This window comes from Protopterus annectens, chromosome 13.part0, assembly GCF_019279795.1.
Source record: "Protopterus annectens isolate FY-2018-M chromosome 13.part0, PAN1.0, whole genome shotgun sequence".
Taxonomy (NCBI): domain Eukaryota; kingdom Metazoa; phylum Chordata; order Ceratodontiformes; family Protopteridae; genus Protopterus; species Protopterus annectens.
This window is the reverse complement of record NC_056747.1, coordinates 960,597,245-960,617,625: the sequence shown is the minus strand read 5'-3', so window position 1 is coordinate 960,617,625 and position 20,381 is coordinate 960,597,245. Positions and strand designations below refer to the sequence as shown.

Here is a 20,381-nt window from a genome sequence, read left to right as displayed (position 1 = left end):
GATCCAGCAATCATTACACAGTATAATTTGGCATGTGCATTGTGGCAATGAGGTATGAAAACCATGACTGCAATGTTTCTGGCCTTTGAATGGGAAAGAGTTTAGCTACACAGGCCCACGATTAGACCAACTGCCCTTTGCATGCTCACAAGTATCCTGTCCCTCACAATACCTTTACATTTCTTATAAACACCCCACAGAGAAATTGACTTTCCAAAGACATACAAAGAGATGCAGCAGACATGATGCAAGGCAGTTTACCTGGCTAATAGAGTGAGGCTGGGAAAACAGTCAAAAGAAAGTCATAGATAAAAAGTAAAATGCAAGTAAGTAAGGAAATTAAACTCTTTATTTTGGGTATATTACCATCTGTGCTACAGGTCCACTTCATATCTCATATGAAGGAGTGCTAAATGATTAAACTTCAGCTCATTTCTGAGTGCTGCATAAAGTTTCTTTCACATTTACCACTGTGGTGTGGAGCTGCCTTCTAGTGACCAATTATGCATTTGATAAATACATAGATACTTATTTGTTTCAGCACAGGAAAACAGCCATCGCAATTCTACACCAATAGGTTCCAAGCTTGCTTCTGAACCTTTGAACCTATCTGCAGGGATCTAATTTACCAGTCCAGTTAAACAGAAGCTATGTTTCAGGCAAGCAACTGTACTATTGAAGTCAAATAGCAAAATATTTGTTCTTGCTATTATTCCAGACATTTAGATTTTAAGTATTTTTTATTTATGTTTGAAATTTAAGTTTGAATCCTATTATTGTTACTATTATCCTTATTATCACATTTTTTTGGCTCTGAATTGGTCTTTTGTTCTTGATAGAGCTACATAAGTTTCTCTGTTGAGAAGAAAGGGTTCATAGCTGTGTAGTTTTCATTCTGTTTTTCTTTGTCGCTGTTGTTGTTTGTTTCAGTTCCACAATTTCTTGAAGACTGGAGTTTTTGCACCACAGTTATGAATCATGTTTTATGACGTTGTTTCTTTTAACTGTTTAGAGATTTTTATTTATTTATTTATAAAACAGAGGTTTATTATTATTTTTTTATTTTTATTTATTTATTTATTTAACATTTGTTAACCGGGAATGTCCGACTTGGAACAAAGCCAATTTTCGGTGGATACCCGGAGAGAAACACTCCAGATGCATGTCTTTGTAATGCATGCATTAATGCAAGGCAAAGTGTTAGACACTTAAACTCACCAAGCATGACAGGGTAAAGTAGTCTAGTCTGGAATGCTTTCAAGCATGTCAGAGGTTCATATATGTGCCCAATAGACTCTTGGTTTGCTCTTCCTTTCCAGTATTCCTTCAACTGTCTTATAAGCTACATCTCGATTTAGACTTCATAGACCACACTGAGGTAACTTTTGAGCTACGCCCTCAAAGACTAAAATTTTGACCCACTGCATTCTGTTTATTTTCCCCACTGTCATCAGGCACACCAGTGCCCTACTGAATAATATGCTGATTTTCCTTCTGTCATGCCATCTCGTTTGGTCTCTCCCAACCTTTGATATCATACAAACCCCATTTTTAAGAAGTAATGGTTTGTCTCGCTTTACAGTAACTATTCCACTGTCACATGCCAGGCAAACCTCAGAAAGAAACAAAATGAAAGCTTAAAATGCAGTTAGAAAATATTTAATGTTCATAGGTTAATAGGTTCATAGGTAGGTACTAGGCTATCTGCCCGAGGGCATTTATAAGCCTAGCCAGAGTGTGTCAGCTTTCGCTGCCTCATTGATTAATTAACTGAGCCTCTGTCAAAAAGAACCAATGAAGTGATCCTAGGGGTGTATTTTCTGTTACCCATCCACTCGTCAAGGTTTCTCTTGAAGAGTGTTAGTGAGGGGCTCTGCCTAATGTAGTTAGGAATTTTGTTCCAAAGCATGGGGAGTCTCTGTGACAGGAATCTATCCCTCCAGCATGCTCTATTTATTGTTGTGGTGAGGTTTAGCTCACTAGAGCGAGTGGCTCGCAGTGACTTAGATTTCTTTAAGTGGAGCATGTCCATCAATTCTGAGTTGGACTTGGCTTTGTAAGTGAGGCAGAGATCACCTCTGAGTAAGCGATATGCCACTGAGTACAGCTGGAGTTTTTCCAGTCGGGCTGCATAGGACATATGTCTGAGACCAGTAATCCTCTTGGTGAGGTACTTTTGTGGTCTTTCCAGCTGTTGGAAGTGTCTTGTGAGGTACATCCCAAACGGAGCATTGTACTCTACAATGGGTCTGATGAGTGACGAGTAGAGGGGCTCTATAACCTCTTTATTTCTAGATGTGAACCCTTTAGTAATTAGATGGGCTACATAGAAGGATTTCCTAACTACTTTGGCAATATGATTGTCAAAGGAGAGATTACTATCTACCTGGGTCCAAAGATCTCTTATTACCTCTTTTGTATTAAGGGGGCTGCCACCTACGTGGTAATTCATGGGTGTTTTGTTTTTCCCAAACAGGATGACTATGCATTTTTTTGTCATTTAGCTTGAGACCATGACTTTGACACCAGGTGTCCGTCTCAGTAAGGTCCTTTTGGAGAATGTCTGTGTCAGCCGGAAAGTCAATTAAGGCTCGCAGTTTGCAGTCATCGGCAAACTTGGTTAGCCATAGTCCTCCAGTGTTTGCCTATACTTCTGAGAAGTGTATGCCGAACAGTAGGGGTCCCAGGACCGAGCCTTGTGGGACACCACTTGTGATTGGTTTAGAATCGGACCTGGAGCCCGCTATTCTTACCGTGTGAGTTCTGTCTGTAAGCCAGTTGGCAACCCATCTTGTGACTTACGGGTTTATGTTCAGGCTGGTGAGTTTTTCTATAATTCCTGAGTGAAGAATGGTGTTAAAACCTTGGCGAGGTCGGTAGGCTGTGTGAACTACCTTCCCCCCATCTATGGCCTTGGTGACTGTCTCGAAGAAGTCAACCAGGTTTAGTAGGCATGATCTGCCCTTAACAAAGCTGAACTGGGTCGGGTCAAGTGTTTGGAGGTTCCCAATGTCTTTGTTAATGAGTTTCATGATGATGCGCTCCATAGCCTTACAGACCAGGCTAGTCAGGCTTATAGGGCAACAGTTACCAGGGTCAGTTGTGGCCCCTCCTTTGTGGAGCGGAATAACCGTTGCTGTGCACCATTCTATGGGCACGTAGCCTGTGGAGAGGCTAAGGTTGAACAGTGTGTTTAGGTGGGGGGTTAGTTCATTCTGTAGTTTGTGCAAGAAGCAGCCTGGGATACCATCTGGCCTCATTGATGCTGTGCTGAATCTGTCTGCCAGGATGTTGGCAATATCAGTGGTTTCAGTATATTTTGTGCTATTTTGCACTAGGTCAGAGCATATCTGTGAGTTGCCACTTAAGATTCTTGACATAGCTAAAGAAGTCTTTGTGGTTATCTTTCGAATCCTTGGCTATTTTTCTTTCGAAGTTAGCCTTGGAGGATTTTATGAGGGACCTTAGTTTCTTACTGATACTGATCAGGGATGTCTTTCTTTCTTGAGATTTGCTTTTTTACTGAACTAGTTTCCTCCTCCTATTGTACAACCTGTTTATGTCAGGGGTCCACCAGACTGTTTTCCTTCTCTTAGGGGAGTGAGTCTTGGTTTTACTAGGGATGGCACGATCCATGCATCATTGTAGGTGCTCATAGAGTGCATTTGTAAAAGTTCCTGCATCTTGGACACTGTTATCCTTTAGTGTGGGGGGCTGTGAAACTTACCACCTCTGTCTTAAGTAAGGTGAAGTTTGCTTTAGAAAAGTTTTTCACTGTGGTTTCCTTGGTTGGAGGTGGTAGTGTGGTGTGGACATCCAGAGTGATTAGTTTATGGTCTGATCTAACCGGTGACAGGTTGACCTCTGGTGTGGAACACCTGTCACCCATGTTGGTGATGACCAGGTTCAATATGTTTTCACCTCTGGTAGGGGAGTTTACCAGCTGATCCAAGGCATTTGAGTTGATAAATTCCAGGAAGCGCTGGACCTGGGAGTTTGTACTTGAGTAGTTTTCCTAGTTTACGGTAGGGTAATTGAAATCGCCCAATATCAGGGTGTTCGGTAGGACCCTCATGTTTTCCAGTGTCTCCAGAAAGGGCGGAGTGGTGGTCCTGGGTCATGAAGGATGATCTGTAGCAGGCCACAATTTGCATTGCAGATTTGCCTGATGTTAGTTGCACATGGATGATCTCGGAGGTATCATGCTGCGCCACTAACCTGGAGGTGTAGGTATCCTTTATGAATATGGATACATCCCCTCCTTTTGTGTTTCGGTCCCTTCTGTGGCCGAAATGTGTGGTATTAGTTGTAGCCTGGTAGTGTTGGGGTGCTCTGTGGAACCTTGAACCAGGTTTCAGTTACTGCACAGATGCCAACGTTTTCCATACTGAGGTGTGCTTTGAGCACGTGCATTTTGAGATTTAAACTCCTGGCGTTGAGTAGCATAACCCCCATTTTTTTATTTGTGCTGTTTACGGAGGTGGGTTTGACTTTTGAGCCTTGCCTAAAAAAGGCACTATGGGGGCAGCAAGAGCCTTGGCTAGTATTCGAAAGCCTAGGGGTGACAGGTGCAAGCCGTCTCTTGTGAAGCAACGAGGCCTGTCGAGCATGTTGTCCCAGGCTGATAGACACTGGATCCCCTTTGAATGACACCAGAAGCTTAGCCAATTGTGGAAATTGATCATTTTTTCTTTATACTGTGGTATCATTCTTGGTGAGGGCAGGATGCTACTTAGGGTCAGGGTCATACCCGCCTGGGCTACATAATCAGAGAGCTCTTCCATGTCTCTTTTCATGTAGTCCAGTATGATTTCGTGTATTTATGTTTATTTTTTGCCAGTGCTGATTTAGTATGTCTATGTGAGGCTGGAGGTGTGGTGCAAGTGTTAACCTTCTCCTCATGACTGCCTGTTCCAGTCTTGGGTGGAGAGAGCTTAGCCTCCAATTTAGCTATATAATTGCATCTCTCGCATATGTTAATGTTTTATGGTAGGAGGAGAGGGTTGTCTGTGTACATGAGGCTGTTGTAACGTTGCCTCAGGATACCCAGGTTCACCAGCTGGACTGGAGAGTACACCTGAAATTGCCCTTTGGTCATGCCTGAATAGTAGGGTGAGCTGCTTAGTCACTTGGTTGGTGAGGGGTGAATAAAGAGCCTTGTCCTGCTGGGCAATCAAGTGTCAGGGTATGTTAGTGCTTGCTATTAGGTCTGAACAATTGCTGGACTGTAGGATGCTTTCTAAGTGCTTAGGTTGAGAGTTACACTACTTTCAAGGGAAAAACTGAAGAGGAGACTTGGTGGAGCCGGGGTAAATTTATCCCTAGCTAACCAGCGCTGCCCGGACATGCAAAACCGTGCAAACGTGGTTTTTACAGCAGGGAAATGAAAGAGATAGAAATTAGCCCAAAATGGCCTATAAACTACTAACTTCTGGGCTTGAACCACTCCTCCAGGGACAGATGGCTGCTCAAAGCTCCCTCTCTCACAGGTGAACAGAGAAACCTCCCTCTATCCAAGTAAGGTATGGGCAACTCAGAAAATTGTAACACAGCCCTGAATTCAGCACTAGCCTGAAAACTGGACTATACTAGCTTAGAAAGGTGGGAAACAAGGAAAAAAAAAACTTTTTTGAAAAGATAAGGCAAAAACTGTAAAAATACACTTAAAACAGCTTTAAACAACTACAAACAGTAAAAATACACTTAAAACAGCTTTAGATGACTACAAGCAATCAGAAAAGGCTTTTAAACAAATAACCCAGTTAACCAGTAAAAAAAATCTCAAAACTGTGCCCTGTTCCTGTAGTCTTCAATAACACAAGTTCTAACTGCACACTCCTGCCACTGAGGTGCAGGGGAACCTTCTCCAAAAAAGAAGGCCTGGATTAGTGCTCAAGTTATGCAAACAAAGCTAGATTCAGCAAGCCTGGATCTAGTCTATGCTACAGCAAACAAGGTGCACCAATTTCAGTAAGAAACAGTTCAAATATGCAGGCACTATAAGCCTTTAACTAGAAATTCCCAGCTCAGAAGGGCAGAGTCCAGCCCCTCCTCCCACAAGAGTGCAGACCACGAACCTTCTTAATGTAAAATAACTGGCCTGAAGTCCAACTGCTTAAACCAGAACTAATACACTTTTAGAATAACAGGCACTGAGCCTTAAATCAGCAGTTCCCAACTTAGACGGATGTAAGCTACCCGTCCTGCCACAACAGTGAAGACCACAAGCCTTCTTAATGTAAAACAACTCATCTAAAGCCCAAGTGCTTAAACCAAAAGGCTTAGAATGATAGCTACACTTTAATCAGGTTAATACCAAGCAGTAATAAATACAATTGAATACTTTTAAGAAGGCTTGGATTAGTGCTCAAGTTATGCAAACAAAGCTAGATTCAGCAGGCCTGGATCTTCTCTATGCTACAGCAAACAAGGCGCACCAATTTCAGTAAGAAACAGTTCAGATATGCAGGCACTATAAGCCTTTAACCAGAAATTCCCAGCTCGGAAGTGAAGAGTCCAGCTTCTCCTCCCACAAGAGTGCAGACCACGAACCTTCTTAATGTAAAATAACTGGCCTGAAGCCCAAGTTCTTAAACCAGAACTAATACACTTTTAGAACAACAGACACTGAGCCTTCAATCAGCAGTTCCCAACTTAGAAGGATGTAAGCTACCTGTCCTGCCACAACAGTGTAGACCACAAACCTTCTTAATGTAAACAACTGGTCTGAAGCCCAAGTGCTTAAATCAAAAGGCTTAGAATGATAGCTACACTTTAATCAGCTTACTACCAAGCAGTAATAAATACAATTGATTATTACACTTGCTATTTAAACCATGGGTATTTTTAAAATACTGGTTCTGATGAAGTCTGTATGTATCAGATGAAAGCGCTTAACCTGTGAAGTGGTTGATCTATTAAAGTATTGTTTGTAAAATAACTGTCCTGAAGCTGTGCTACTAGTCCTTTCATCCTGCTCCAGTATTGGTATTGTGACGTTTTGGTTGTACTATCGTTGCAGTTGGATACTTAAACCAAAAGGCTTAGAATGATAGCTACACTTTAATCAAGTTACTACCAAGCAGTAATAAATACAATTGAATACTTTTAAGAAGGCCTGGATTAGTGCTCAAGTTATGCAAACAAAGCTAGATTCAGCAGGCCTGGATCTTCTCTATGCTACAGCAAACAAGGCGCACCAATTTCAGTAAGAAACAGTTCAGATATGCAGGCACTATAAGCCTTTAACCAGAAATTCAACAACTGGTCTGAAGCCCAAGTGCTTAAACCAAAAGGTTTAGAATGATAGTTACGCCAAGCAGTAATAAATACAATTGAGTACTTTTAAGATGACGCAAAAGCAAAATAAAGTAGGAAGAAACACAAATACAGTAAAAGCAGACGAAAAAAGTGCTTTTTTTTTTTTTTTTTGAGTGAGTGAGCAAATGAGATGGGCCCAGGAGGAGTATCCAAATGCAAACTTACAAGAGGCTGTTTCAAAGCCACCAAGATTAACACCAAAACAAAAGCAGGGAGGGTGGGTGGCGAACTAACTGAAAAAACAGAGCCACAACTTCCAGCTAGATAGTATTCAATGCAACATGAATAAATCAATTTAAATGCTGTATTATTTGAAAAAAGTGCAGATAAAGCACTTTCCTACAGAGCAGTGTTTGCAGTATAAAAACTAAAAGCTAATGACCAGTTTAAAACAATACCGGTGTTATTTCTTGTAGAGTTACTTACTCACAAATAATGCAAATGCATAAGCAATTTCTCCATTGATAAAATTATCAACTGAATGAAAACAATTTTGACAGCAGTTAAGCCTGAAGTTTAAATCAGGAAAAAAATATTTAGAATCTGGAAAGGCTCACCACTTCAATGTTCTGTCACAGTGTGACCTTTTCTGCAAAGGTATTAATGGCAGCTTGACATGTTCATCACACACTGTGTCATTTCACTTACAGTTGCTCTAAGGCAGGCAGAGTTTCATTCCAATTAGGTTTGCAAAAGCTTTTCAATCTGCAGTTTGCCTACAGCCTCTGAAATTCTTCAAGAGCAAAGGCTGATCAAAGTGCAACTATTGTGATTTGTCACTAATAATCATGAAACACACACTAGTCCTTTGAAAAGAACATTAGTTTACAACAAGAAAGAAGCAATCGTCAGTGGGCCCAGTAGCAATTGACTAAGGCACTGACTATTTTCAGTTTTGAAAAAGGTGCCCTTCTTTTTCTTTCAGTTGCATGCTGAGACATCAGATGGCCACCTCCTGCATTTGGCACTCTCTCTGTGCCCACTCCACACAACCATGCTATGCCAAGACTTGATCAGACAAACAGGATGTCTCTCTCAACTCCAGCAATGTACATGGCTATACACAGACTTGCTAGCATTGACTGCACATGTTTAAAACAGAGACATTAACTCTACATACCCCATTATATTTAAACATACTGAAAACACTCACCATTCAACCCAATACCATACTGATGGGTGAATTTAATTACCTCACTGTTAACTAGGAATCCTATAATGACACCAAATGTACAAGAGCAAAGATTTCTGGACTTTGTAAACACAAACTGCATGGACCAGATTTTCAATACACCAACACCAACCAGGGGTGCAACCATACTGGGTCCTCACTAATATGGGAGAGAGCTGCACACTCCCTAATGTAATGTCTTCCCTGGTAAGGTCAGACCACAAAATGGTCTCTTTTGAAGTCAAACTAAACTTGGACCTCCAGATAACTCTGGAATATTCAGGAACTACTATAAGGCTAACTTTCTGCTATTAAGTGATAATCTGGCAAAATTTCAAGCCCCCACAAAACTTGAGAACACTGCTGCCTGTGCAGAACTGTTCACAGAAACTCTGCATAAGCATGTTAATAGCTGCATAGCGGCAGCTGTACCCACCAGGAAGAAGTACAGAACTCAAAAAACAAGCCACCCTGTCATACCTCTCAGCTGTTCCAAATTACTTGGAATTTACTGGTTTTGAGGCCAAAATAATGGGGTGCCACGAATTTCCGAGTGGCCCCTTTAAATGATGATTTCCTTTTTTTTTTTTACAGATAAAAAAATTAAAACTAAATTTTGTTTACAGCAGCTGCAGTCCTCCTTAGCTGCACTTTAGACTAGAATTAGTGACATAGTCCTGGCTGAAATTATTCCTTCAGCTACGTTTACTGTGAACATGACTGTGCAGGCATAATCACTTTCTTCCTTCATTTAGTTTGCTAGGTGCCTCAGGCAAATCAGCCCTATTTTATTAACAAGTACTGTTTAATGTGTTGCTATAAAATGTGGGAGGCTGGCATAAGGGTTAAGGTTTGATTTTAACAGGCGGTAACTGGCTAGGCTTAAAATGGCCCACAAGGGCAGTTTGACTAGTACTAATCTGTGAACCTATAACTCTAAGGGTAGATTATTAACAAAGGTAGCCAATCCATCCAATGACAAACAAACTACTACAGCCAATACAACAAGAAACAACCACGCTTAAATGGTGTAGCAATTTAATGTTTGCAACTGATTTCACTTACTAAAACAAACCTTTATTTTCTGTACGAAGTTAAACACACTGTTGGTATCCTTCTTGCTCACACGACTAGTATGAGTAAAGCTGGAGTGCAAAAACAGACAAAAGACAGTATACACCCAGACCCAATTTTATATCAGAACTGAAAAAAATCATGACCTTAACTATTCCATTCCATTTTTTTTCTAACATCAATTATTTGTGCATGTATAAAGAACATGTAGTTGTGATGTTTATTTATCTTAGTTTGAGAGCCATAACACTAGGTTGGAGCACCATGCACTACCTGTAGCATGACTTATAGCAGTGTAGTTAATGCTAGTTTATTAAGAAAGTGACATAAAATAATACAAGGAAGCCTTGATAAATGCTATAAACAAGAAAGGGCTTTCATCTGAAATGTTTTTTTTTATACACACATCTTAGCATTCTGAAGGGGCTGCAGTAAATGTATTTAGAAAATATACACAAACAACAGAGGGACTGAGCTGGGAAAGATGTGCAGCAAGTAAGGGTGATAAAGGACAGTGAGGGAAAGGTACTCACAAGTGAGGAGAGTGTATTGAGGAGATGGAAAGAGTACTTTGAAGGGCTGATGAATGAAGAGAATGAGAGAGAGAGAAGATTGGATGATGTGGGGATAGTGAATCAGGAAGTGAAGCAAATTAGCAAGGAGGGAGTAAGGACAGCTATGAAGAGGATGAAGAATGGAAAGGCTATTGGCCCACATGACATACCAGTGGAAGCATGGAGGTGCTTAGGAGAAATGGCAGTGGAATTTTTAACCAGATTGTTTAATGAAATTTTGGAAAGTCAGAGGATGCCTGAGGAGTGGAGAAAAAGTGTTTTGGTACCTATCTTTAAGAATAAGGGTGATGTGCAGAGCTGCAGTAACTACAGAGGGATAAAACTGATCAGTCACAGCTTGACGTTATGGGAAAGAGTAGTGGAAGCTAGGTTAAGAAGGGAGATTATGATTAGTGATCAGCAGTATGGTTTCATGCCAGGAAAGAGCACTACAGATGCAATATTTGCTCTGAGAGTGTTGTTGGAGAAATATAGAGATGGTCAGAAGGAGTTGCATTGTGTCTTTGTGGACTTAGAGAAAGCATATGACAGGGTGCCTAGAGAGGAGTTGTGGTATTGTATGAGGAAGTCGGGAGTGGCAGAGAAGTATGTAAGAGTGGTACAGGATATGTACAAGGGTAGTGTGACATTGGTGAGGACTGCGGTGGGAGTGACAGATACGTTTAAGGTGGAGGTGGGATTACATCAAGGATCAGCTGTGAGCCCTTTCTTATTTGCAGTGGTGATGGACAGGTTGACAGATTAGATTAGACAGGAGGCCCCGTGGACTATGATGTTTGCAGATGACATTGTGATATGTAGTGAGAGTAGGGACCAGGTTGAGGAGACCCTGGAGAGGTGGAGATATGCTTTAGAGAAGAGAGGAATGAAGGTCAGCAGGGCTAAGACAGAATATGTGTGTAAATGAGAGGGAGGATAGAGGAATGGTGAGGATGCAGGGAGTAGAGTTGGTAAAGGTGGATGAGTTTAAGTACTTGGGATCAGCAGTTCAGAGTAATGGTGAGTGTGGAAGAGAGGTGAAGAAGAGAGTACAGGCAGGATGGATTGGGTGGAGAAGAGTGTCAGGAGTGATTTGTGACAGATGGGTACCAGTAAGAGTGAAACGGAAGGTCTACAAGAGGGTAGTGAGACCAGATATGTTATACAGGTTGGAGAAGGTGGCATTGATGAAAAGGCAGGAGTCAGAGCTGGATGTGCCAGAGTTAAAGATGTTAAGATTTGCACTGGGTGTGACTAGGATGGACAGGATTAGGAATCAGTACATTAGAGGGTCAGGTCAGGTTGGACAGTTTGGAGACAAAGCAAGAGAGATGAGATTGCATTGGTTTGGACATGTGCTGAGGAGGGATGCTGGGTATATTGGGAAAAGGATGCTAAGGATGGAGCTGCCAGGTAAGCGGAAAAGAGGAAGGCCTAAGATAAGGTTTATGGATGTGATGAGAGAGGACATGCAGGTGGGTGGTGTGAAAGAGCATGATGCAGAGGACAGGAAGAAATGGAAACAGATGATCTGCTGTGGCGACCCCTAACGGGAACAGCCGAAAGAAGATGATGATGACACAAACAAATTAATCTGGCAAGAGTAGTGGCGTAGCTAGGTAGCTGAGGGGGTGAGAGGGCCACAGGCATGGCACTTTTTGGGACTGTCACATTTACTTACAAAACATTGTACTCTTTTTTAAGGGCATTCTTCTTCTTTAAGAACAGTCCCATAGCATTACATCTGTGCATATCCTGTTCTTCTTGTCTGCCCATGCTACTTGAAATCACTTCTTCACCAACTATCATTTGCTGCTTCAAGTAAGGGATTTTAGTTTGCTGCTTTTTGGTATATTCAAGTAAGGGAAGTGTGTGTGTGTGTGTGTGTGTGTGTGTGTGTGTGTGTGTGTGTGTGTGTGTGTGTGTGTGTGTGTGTATGTGTGTTTGTGCGTAATGCTTGTAATAGTGTGTAATGTTGTATATGATGGTACAGAAATACAAACCTCTGTTTTTAAAAAGGAAATAAATAAAAACAAGTATCTGCACAGAAAAAGCATGCACCCTCCCCATATATATAAGGGTATTATCAAAAGCCAAGTGATGTGTATGAGTAGGGTAAACACTAGTGATTCCAAATGTGTTTCTCAGATTAATGAAACTTTGGCTTCATTTAGAGAGAGGGTTTATGAGGATGAAATGTTAGAAGATGTTAAATGTCATGTTCTATCAAATAGAGATTCAGCTTACCCTCCATTTTTTGCTGAAATAGTGAGTAATCATGACAGGGGAAAAAAATAATGCGCATACGCAAGTTGTTCGGTATATGACTACATATAGTAGATGCAGTGTGGGCATTAGGAAAATTGTGACCAATAATTGGAACATCCTCAGGAGCCTACCTGAGATTAATAATACCATTAGCCATAGACCAATGTTCACATATAGAAAATGCATGAACATTAAGAACAGATTATGTTATAAGGACATGCAGACAGTGAAATCACAAAATAGAAGGGCTAGCAAGGTACTTTTGCTTGTCATAACTGCTGTTGTTGCGCTCTTATTGAGAAAAATAATACATTTTTAGATCCTAACAGTAAAATTTCTTTCACCTTTAAATGTTTTGCTACTTGTAATACTAATAATATTATTTACCTGGCTGCTTGCACAAAATGTATGTGTTTTTATGTGGGCAAGTCAACCAGAAGTTTAAAGGACAGGATTATAGAACATAATTCTGAAATTAGAAGAGGTATACTGTCCAACTCCTTAGCAAAGCATGTATCTGAAAATGCCACCCATAGTTTTAAGTTCAGGGCTATGGAAGTTGTGATGAGATCTATTAGAAGAGAAGATTTAAACACCAAACTAGAAAATATGGAATATCAGTGGATTTTAAGACTACAGGCTGAACACCCACTTGGTGTCAACCAGATGGTCTCGGTTAAACCTGTTTTAAAACTCAAACAGATGACTCTCTAGACTAAAACTGTTGTTTGTAAAATGTTGTATGTAGTTTTAAAAGTAGATTACCTAGCACTTAATTGCATTATTAATTGCTTGTTTTTATTGGCTGCATGATTAACTGATATGTATAAGAACTATGACTATTTTATGTGTGGTTATTAAGCACTGACGAAGGGTGCTGGATACCTGAAAGCTTTGCTACTTGATTTACTGTTCTTATTAAATACTTTGCTGCTCTACGTTGGTGCCAGTCATTTTGTTGAAGTGTGTGTGTAATGCCCCAGTTAGGTATACCTGGTGGTTAGTGTTATTCAGGTTTAAACCCTGTACCTTACTTACAAGAAGCAAAAGACTGAATTCTCTACCCATACTACCACATTTGTGATTCAAGGGGTTGAGTCCATAGCTCTCAACTGTCCAGATTTTCACATTATGTCTGGAACATTTAGCTCATACTTTTGGTCTGTTCCTCTTAAAATTTATGGTTTTCTGGCAAATTAGTGAGAACTGAATTCACTAAATAATAACCATTTAAGTTTCAGTATTCCTATCTTTCAGGAAACACATGGTAACACAAAGCATTTTATCCCAGCAACTTTCTAAGATTATACAAGCAATGTTCAAAATGTGTCCCTGGTTTTGGGCCTCCCCCACAATAAATTTTGGCTTTTTTCCAGCTTTCTTGTGCTGCAAGGTTGAGAGAGATAGTTGAGTGTCAAGTGGATTTTAGAAGGAGCTGAGTGCTTCAGGGGAAGAGCAGTTTAGTGCTGCTTATGCCAAGTCTGCTTGCATGGTTAGTAGCACAACAAGTGGTATACTTGCTTTTGATGTAGAAGGCTGTGGGTTCTACTCCCACAGTGCATAAATGGATTGTTGATACTGTACTGTGTTGTACTTTAAAAGGGGTGGATGCTACATTCCTGAGAATGTCATCCTTTGGAGAAGATACATAGTAACTATGAACTTGTTATCAGTTTGCCATCCATTCCTTATCACAATATTACTAACTTATCTTTTTTTTAATAATCATAGGCAATTTATTCTTCAAGGGCAACAGGCACTTTACTTGTAGATGAAACAGTGAAATATAAAGTTATTTGCTAGCAGCGACCTCTTCACTAGTTACAGATCACTTTAATGTGGAATTATTTAGATGCTTTTTACTCTGCAGAGAGTGTTGACATTTACTGATACTGGTGGATTGTAATGACAGATGTCTGAGTAGACTTTTATGATGGAAATGTTCTGAATTGGGAAATTTTGTCATTATTGGTTTATACATTTTGTTTCATTGCTTACTGGAAACATGTTCAAAACAATACATTTAAAACACTCTCTAACAAGTGTACTGTATTATACAAGGAATATAATTTAATACAATCAGGAAGCTGAATCAAAGAACACATGTATGTTTTCATGGTCCTAAATATGTGTGCAAGGTACCTATGATTTAAAAACTGCTCAAAGGTAAACTTTATCTGCCACTGGCCATATATATTTTCTTTCAATGTGGATTTCAATGCTGTTTTAATGAATATGAGTTTCAAGGGCACAGAAGTCTTAATGGTAAGTCTGTTTTCATTGCGAGACTGTATTACATTGTTTAGCAGATGTCTATCAATGTTATTGCTATAAAATTTAAAATAAAAGTTTTAAACGAAATCCAAATAATCGTTGTAAAAGTAAAGCATAAAGCACTACGCACATTAGTGTTTATGGTAAATGGGGAGAAATAGCCAAACAACTGGACACAGGAATGGCTGTGGGCAGGAGGCTGTGTATGGGGGGGCCTCGTTTGACCATGATTTTGTGAGGGGGAGGGGCAGCAAACTGAAAAACAGCCCCGGTCGGCACAAACTCTAGCTATAGCTGTACCACTGGGTGAGAAGAATCAATGTAAACATCAGTGCCCATGTTCCTGGGTTTGCTGCACCTGTTTAACCCTCATAATGCATTTGGAATGAACCTATAAGTAGCATCTCACAACTGGGAGTGACAAACTACAGCCCTGCCCTGCCTGGGAAGTTCAGATGATGTATTTATCTCAGTTGCACCAACCCTAACCACATGCTTGTAACTGAACTCTGCTGCAGCATTGCATTAATTTTATTTATTTACATTTTGGTTACGGGAGGTAGGAGATGCTGATATTTTGCCATTAGAGCACAGTATCATGCAGTGACAGTAGTATAAATGGCATAATGCTGTCTAAAACAGCAAAATTCTAGTTTCACCATTTTAGGCAGAATTTTAGCTTAGAAGAGGGCTTGGATAACATATTTTATGAGGAAAACACCAACAAATGTGAGGCAAAAAATACAGACAGATTAGTATATGAGTACATATTGTGTTTTAAGGTTTGTTTACAGCCATACAACCGACTGATCGCAGACTGAACCATTTACGCTTCAGTGCAGATCTGCATGATGTGTTTTAAACTCTGGACTGTTTTACTTTGGGTTATATTTTTAACAGCTGTTGTCTTTCATCATTACCTCTTAGCTCTATATATTTTTGTAGACTGTCCAGATTTTGCCTCATATTTTTGATCTGTTTTACATAGAATTACATATTTTTTTCTGGCAAGTTAGTGGCAAATCTTTAAAGATTTAAGCTAGAAAACAATGAGAGACATTTGAGTTTAAGACTTCATACCCTTCAGAAAATTCATGCTAATGCAAAACCTGTTATTCTATCAACTTTCTAAGTTTATAAGAGCAATATTTAAAAATTGTCTTTATTTTTGGTCCTTTGTCCCCCTTTTATTTAAGGCTTTTCTAAGAAGTTGAGACTTAAAAGTATGTTTAAAACTGTACTGTAAATTTCATTTTAGGAGGTCTATGCATTTTTTGTAATAATCTCATAGAAAAAAGCCTCCACTTTGCATGTTCTGTGAGCCCTCAGCAGTCAGCACAATGCCCAGCAGATTTGCTAGGTTTGTAGATAGAGAGGAGTTTTTGGTCACTGGATTCCAATGGCTGACTGAAAACATAGTTGTGTAGATTACAATGTTCAAATGTTAATATAGATAAAACAGTATTTGTTCTGGTTATACTTTGTTATTTAATATTAGTGTAGCAATTAATTTTGTTTTTATAAAAGAAAATTGCATTTTAGTTTTATACTAATTCAAATGTTAATATAAAAGTAATGCTATTGTTCTGGTTACATTTTATGTTTAATATTTGTCTGTTCAATCTGTGTTTGAGTGCTGGTATCTCACAGTTCCACTGGAGTGGGTGGGGTTAAATAATTATGCATGCAAACTTTATGTTAATCAGCATCCAGATTTTTAGCTAGTTGTACCTATTTTTCAAGGGCCTTTTTCCAGATTGTTGATGTTTCCAGGTTGAGAGGTATGCACCCTAGTGGATTCACAAAATCAGTAGGCTGTATAACAGAAGGAAAAAAATCATGGCAAAAATTAGGAGGTGCAGCACCCAGCAGGATAAAAGCACTCTCATCAAACTAAACAAACAACTCAGAGGACAAATAAAGTCTACCAAAGCCAAATTTGAGATATATTTGGCCTCCCAAGCCAAGGACAGCCACAAGGTATTCTTTAGCTATGTCCCCAACCTCAAAGGTTATGCACAATTGTATGCAGAGCTCACTGTAAATGGAGCCACCTATACTGAGCCAGAAGATATAGCACACCTACTGGCCAACAAATTCAGCTCCAACTTCACCCCTCTCTCCCCCTCAACCTTCCCTTATGAAATACCATCAAATATAACTCCCCCTGCTATCACTAGGGAACAGGTCCTTAATGCTCACTCTAAGGCAGAGAACACTGCATTAATGGGCCTAGACAATATCCCTGGATGCCTTCTAAATAGCATGAAACATGATCTATCAGGCCCTCTGGAATTGCTATTTAACTGTAGCCTCCAAACCGGGTTCATGCCTCATGAATGGAGAACAGAAACCATCATTCCTCTGCACAAAGGTGGACAGTGGACCATCTACAGACCCTGGAAACTACAGACCCACAAGTCTTGCTAGTCTTATATGCAAAGCCATGGAAAGAATTATCATGGAAATGATAAATAATGATATAGTAAACCTCCAGACACTAGACACAACCCAATTTGGTTTCATTAAGGGCAGGTCATACCTACTCAACCTGGTGGGCTTCTTTGAGAATGTCACCAAATCAATAGATGAGGGCAAAATGGTTCACACTGCCTACCTTGACCTGGCCCACTCAGGCATTGTTGACAAGCCCAAGAGGTTAGGTACAAACCTGTATGTCACCCAGTGGATAGCCAACTGGCTCACAGACAGGAACCATGAAGTTAGACTTGGGGAGTCCACCTCTAGAAAGAGGCCAGTCACAAGTGGAGTCCCTCAAAGATCGGTCCTTGGACTCCTCCTTTTTTGACATTTACTTCTCTGACATCAAGAACAATGTCAATGGTCTCTGGCTGACTAAATATGCAGATGATTGCAAATTACAAGCTGTCATTGAATCCCACACTGACATAAATGTTCTTCGGGTAGGGCTGACACAGACAAACAAATGGTATCAGAGCCATGTACTAAAACTAAATGCCAAGAAATGCATAACAGTATCCTTCAGGAATTTAACTATCATATTGACAACACACTCTATAGAGTTGACCCAGTAGTCAGGGACTTAGGAACACACATAGACAGTAATCTATCCTTTGAACAACATGTGTCTACAGTAGTGAGGAAATCTTTCTATGTTGTACAACTTATAAACAAAGGTATGGCATCTAGGTCCAAGGAAGTCATTGTTCCACTGTATTCAGCATTCATCAGACCTAATATTGAGTACAATGTCCCCTTTAGTATATAACTAACCAGGCATATCCAATAAATGGAATGTCCACAGATGTTCCTCACTAAAAGAATACAGGGCATAAGTAAAATGCCCTGAGCAGACTGCCTCAAGGCCCTACCCCTGCAGTCTGTCTCCTATAGGTTGTTGAGGGAAGATCTATGCATGGCATACATGGCATTTTCAGACATCACTCTGACTGACATCCTGCATATCTACAAAACAAACAGTGCCATTATTAACCATTCAAAAGACTTAAACCTAACCTGTAATATAAATAGGACCTGCTGGAGAGACAGGAATTTATCACAGAGACTGCCCCATCTCTGGAACAGGCTCCCCATCCATGTAAAGCAGAGTTTCTCCCTAAACTAATTCAAGTGTAACTTGGACAATTGGATGGGGAACAGGAAATTCATCCCTGGCTTGGTACCTAGGTCTGTAATGGACACAGGCAACCTGTAAATGGTTCATCTCCCAGGCCCTGGCTTATAAATTTTTCATCTCCCTAGCCTCTGCTTACACTTATCAAGGGTACCAGAACATCTTAGAGATTTGGGATGCCCTTGTGGCTGTTAGCCTATCAACACCATTGAACCTATGAACCAATATCAGAGGTTTGGCCGGCTAACATCTACCTGAAATCAGCTGGATGTATAAGTGAATTTAAGTACACTTGTATCTGCTCTTTTGCATATAGTACTGTATTTAATTTATTTATTTGTGTTTTTTTCACTGAATATTAACTCAACTGAAGTTGTGGCTGTCTCTCTACAGAGTACTTTTTAAATTTCTGTGTAGCCAATGACAGCAGTGGGGGGTAGTTTCAGCTCATCACTGACATCCTGTCTTGCCTTATATAAGTGGAACATTTTGAGTTATCTCTGATTAATATCAGAGCTTTGGCCGGCTAACATCTACCTGAAATCTGTTGGACGTATAAGTGAATTTAAGTACACTTTTATCTGCTCTTTTGCATATAGTACTGTATTTAATTTATTTATTTGTGTTTTTCACTGAATATTAACTCAACTGAAGTTGTGGCTGTCTCTCTACCATTAGTTCCCCACCCAGCCTCCCTGTTCTTGTTTTGGTGTTAATGTTGGTGGCTTTGAAATTGCCCGCCCCTCTTGTAGATTTGTATTTGGAAAATCCTTCTGGGCCCATCTCATTTGCTCACTCAACTGAGTGCAGTGGGATCATATTCTGATTTCGGGCACTCTTACTGTGTACAAAGAGATCATTTGGGAAGGACAACCCCTGTAGCCTCTTAATCCTGCTCTGATCCTCAAAAAAAAAAAGTGTGTGTGTGTATATATATATATATATATATATATATATATATATATATATATATATCTTATTCATCTGCTCTTACTGTAACTGTCTTAGTTGCTCTTCTGCGTGCTGTTATCTGTTCAGTCGCTCTATCTCTGCACTTATTACTGCTTGTTAGTAGCCTTCTAATTTACTGCCTTCTGCACTTGTTTTTTAGTCATTTGTTAATTTAATTGCATTTATATGAACTGTATTTGCCGTAGTGTTGCTACACACTTGGGTATGCTGGCCTGCACTACAATTTGAATTGTATTTACTGCTGTTTTAGCTGCTTTTCTGTAACAAAAAAAATCTAAGCTTGTTTCCTGCCTTTCCTGTAACTAGTCAAGTCCAGATACAGACTTGCTGTATCCAGGACTGTTGGTAAGCTTCTGAGCCCCCCAAGCCTTTCTGTGTTGGAGGGAAGCCTTCTAGCTTATCAGTGGGAGTGGTAGGCACTAAGTAGCCTATCTACCATGGGAATTGTGGGTTTTGGCCCTGAAATTGTAGTTCATTGGCCATTTGGGCAGTTTTTCCATCTCTTTCTACTTTCTGGTTAAAAGCCTGTTTTGCGTTTGGTCCCTGCCTTTCCTATAACTAGTGTAGTCCAGGTACAGATTTGCTGTATCCAGGACTGTTGGTAAGCTTCTGAGCCCCCCCCCCCCCCAAGCCCTTCTGTGTTGGAGAGAAGCCTTTTAGCTTATCAATGCACTAGGTAACCTGTCTACCACAGGAGGAGTTGTTTCTGGCCCAGAAATTATAGTTTATTGGCCGTTTGGGAAGCTTTTCCATCTCTTTCAACCTTATGATTTAAAAGTCTGTGTTTGCGCTTGTTTCCTGCCTTTCCTGTTACTAGTCTAGTCCAGGTACAGATTTGCTGTATCCAGGACTTTTTGTAAGTTTCTGAGCCCCCCAAGCCTTTCCGTGTTGGAGGGAAGCCTTCTAGCTTATCAGTGGGAGTGGTAAGCATCAGGTAGCCTATCTACCACAAGAGGAGTGGTTCCTGGCCCAGAAATTGCAGCTCTTGGCTGTTTGGGCAGTTTTTTTTCCATATCTTTCAACGTTCTGGTTTAAAAGCCGCACTTGCGCTTGTTTCTCACCTTTCCTGCAACTAGCCTAGTCTAGATACAGAGTTGCTGTATCCAGGACTGTTGGTAAGCGTCTGAGCCCT

General features: G+C 40.3%; 1 protein-coding gene across 1 annotated transcript in view; it reads right to left on the bottom strand.

The window, feature by feature from the left end:
* The window catches only part of LOC122787816 (inactive phospholipase C-like protein 2), a 1,808,356-nt gene that overhangs the window by 219,877 nt on the left and 1,568,098 nt on the right, over positions 1-20,381 (bottom strand). The gene's annotated exons all lie outside the window — the stretch shown is intronic.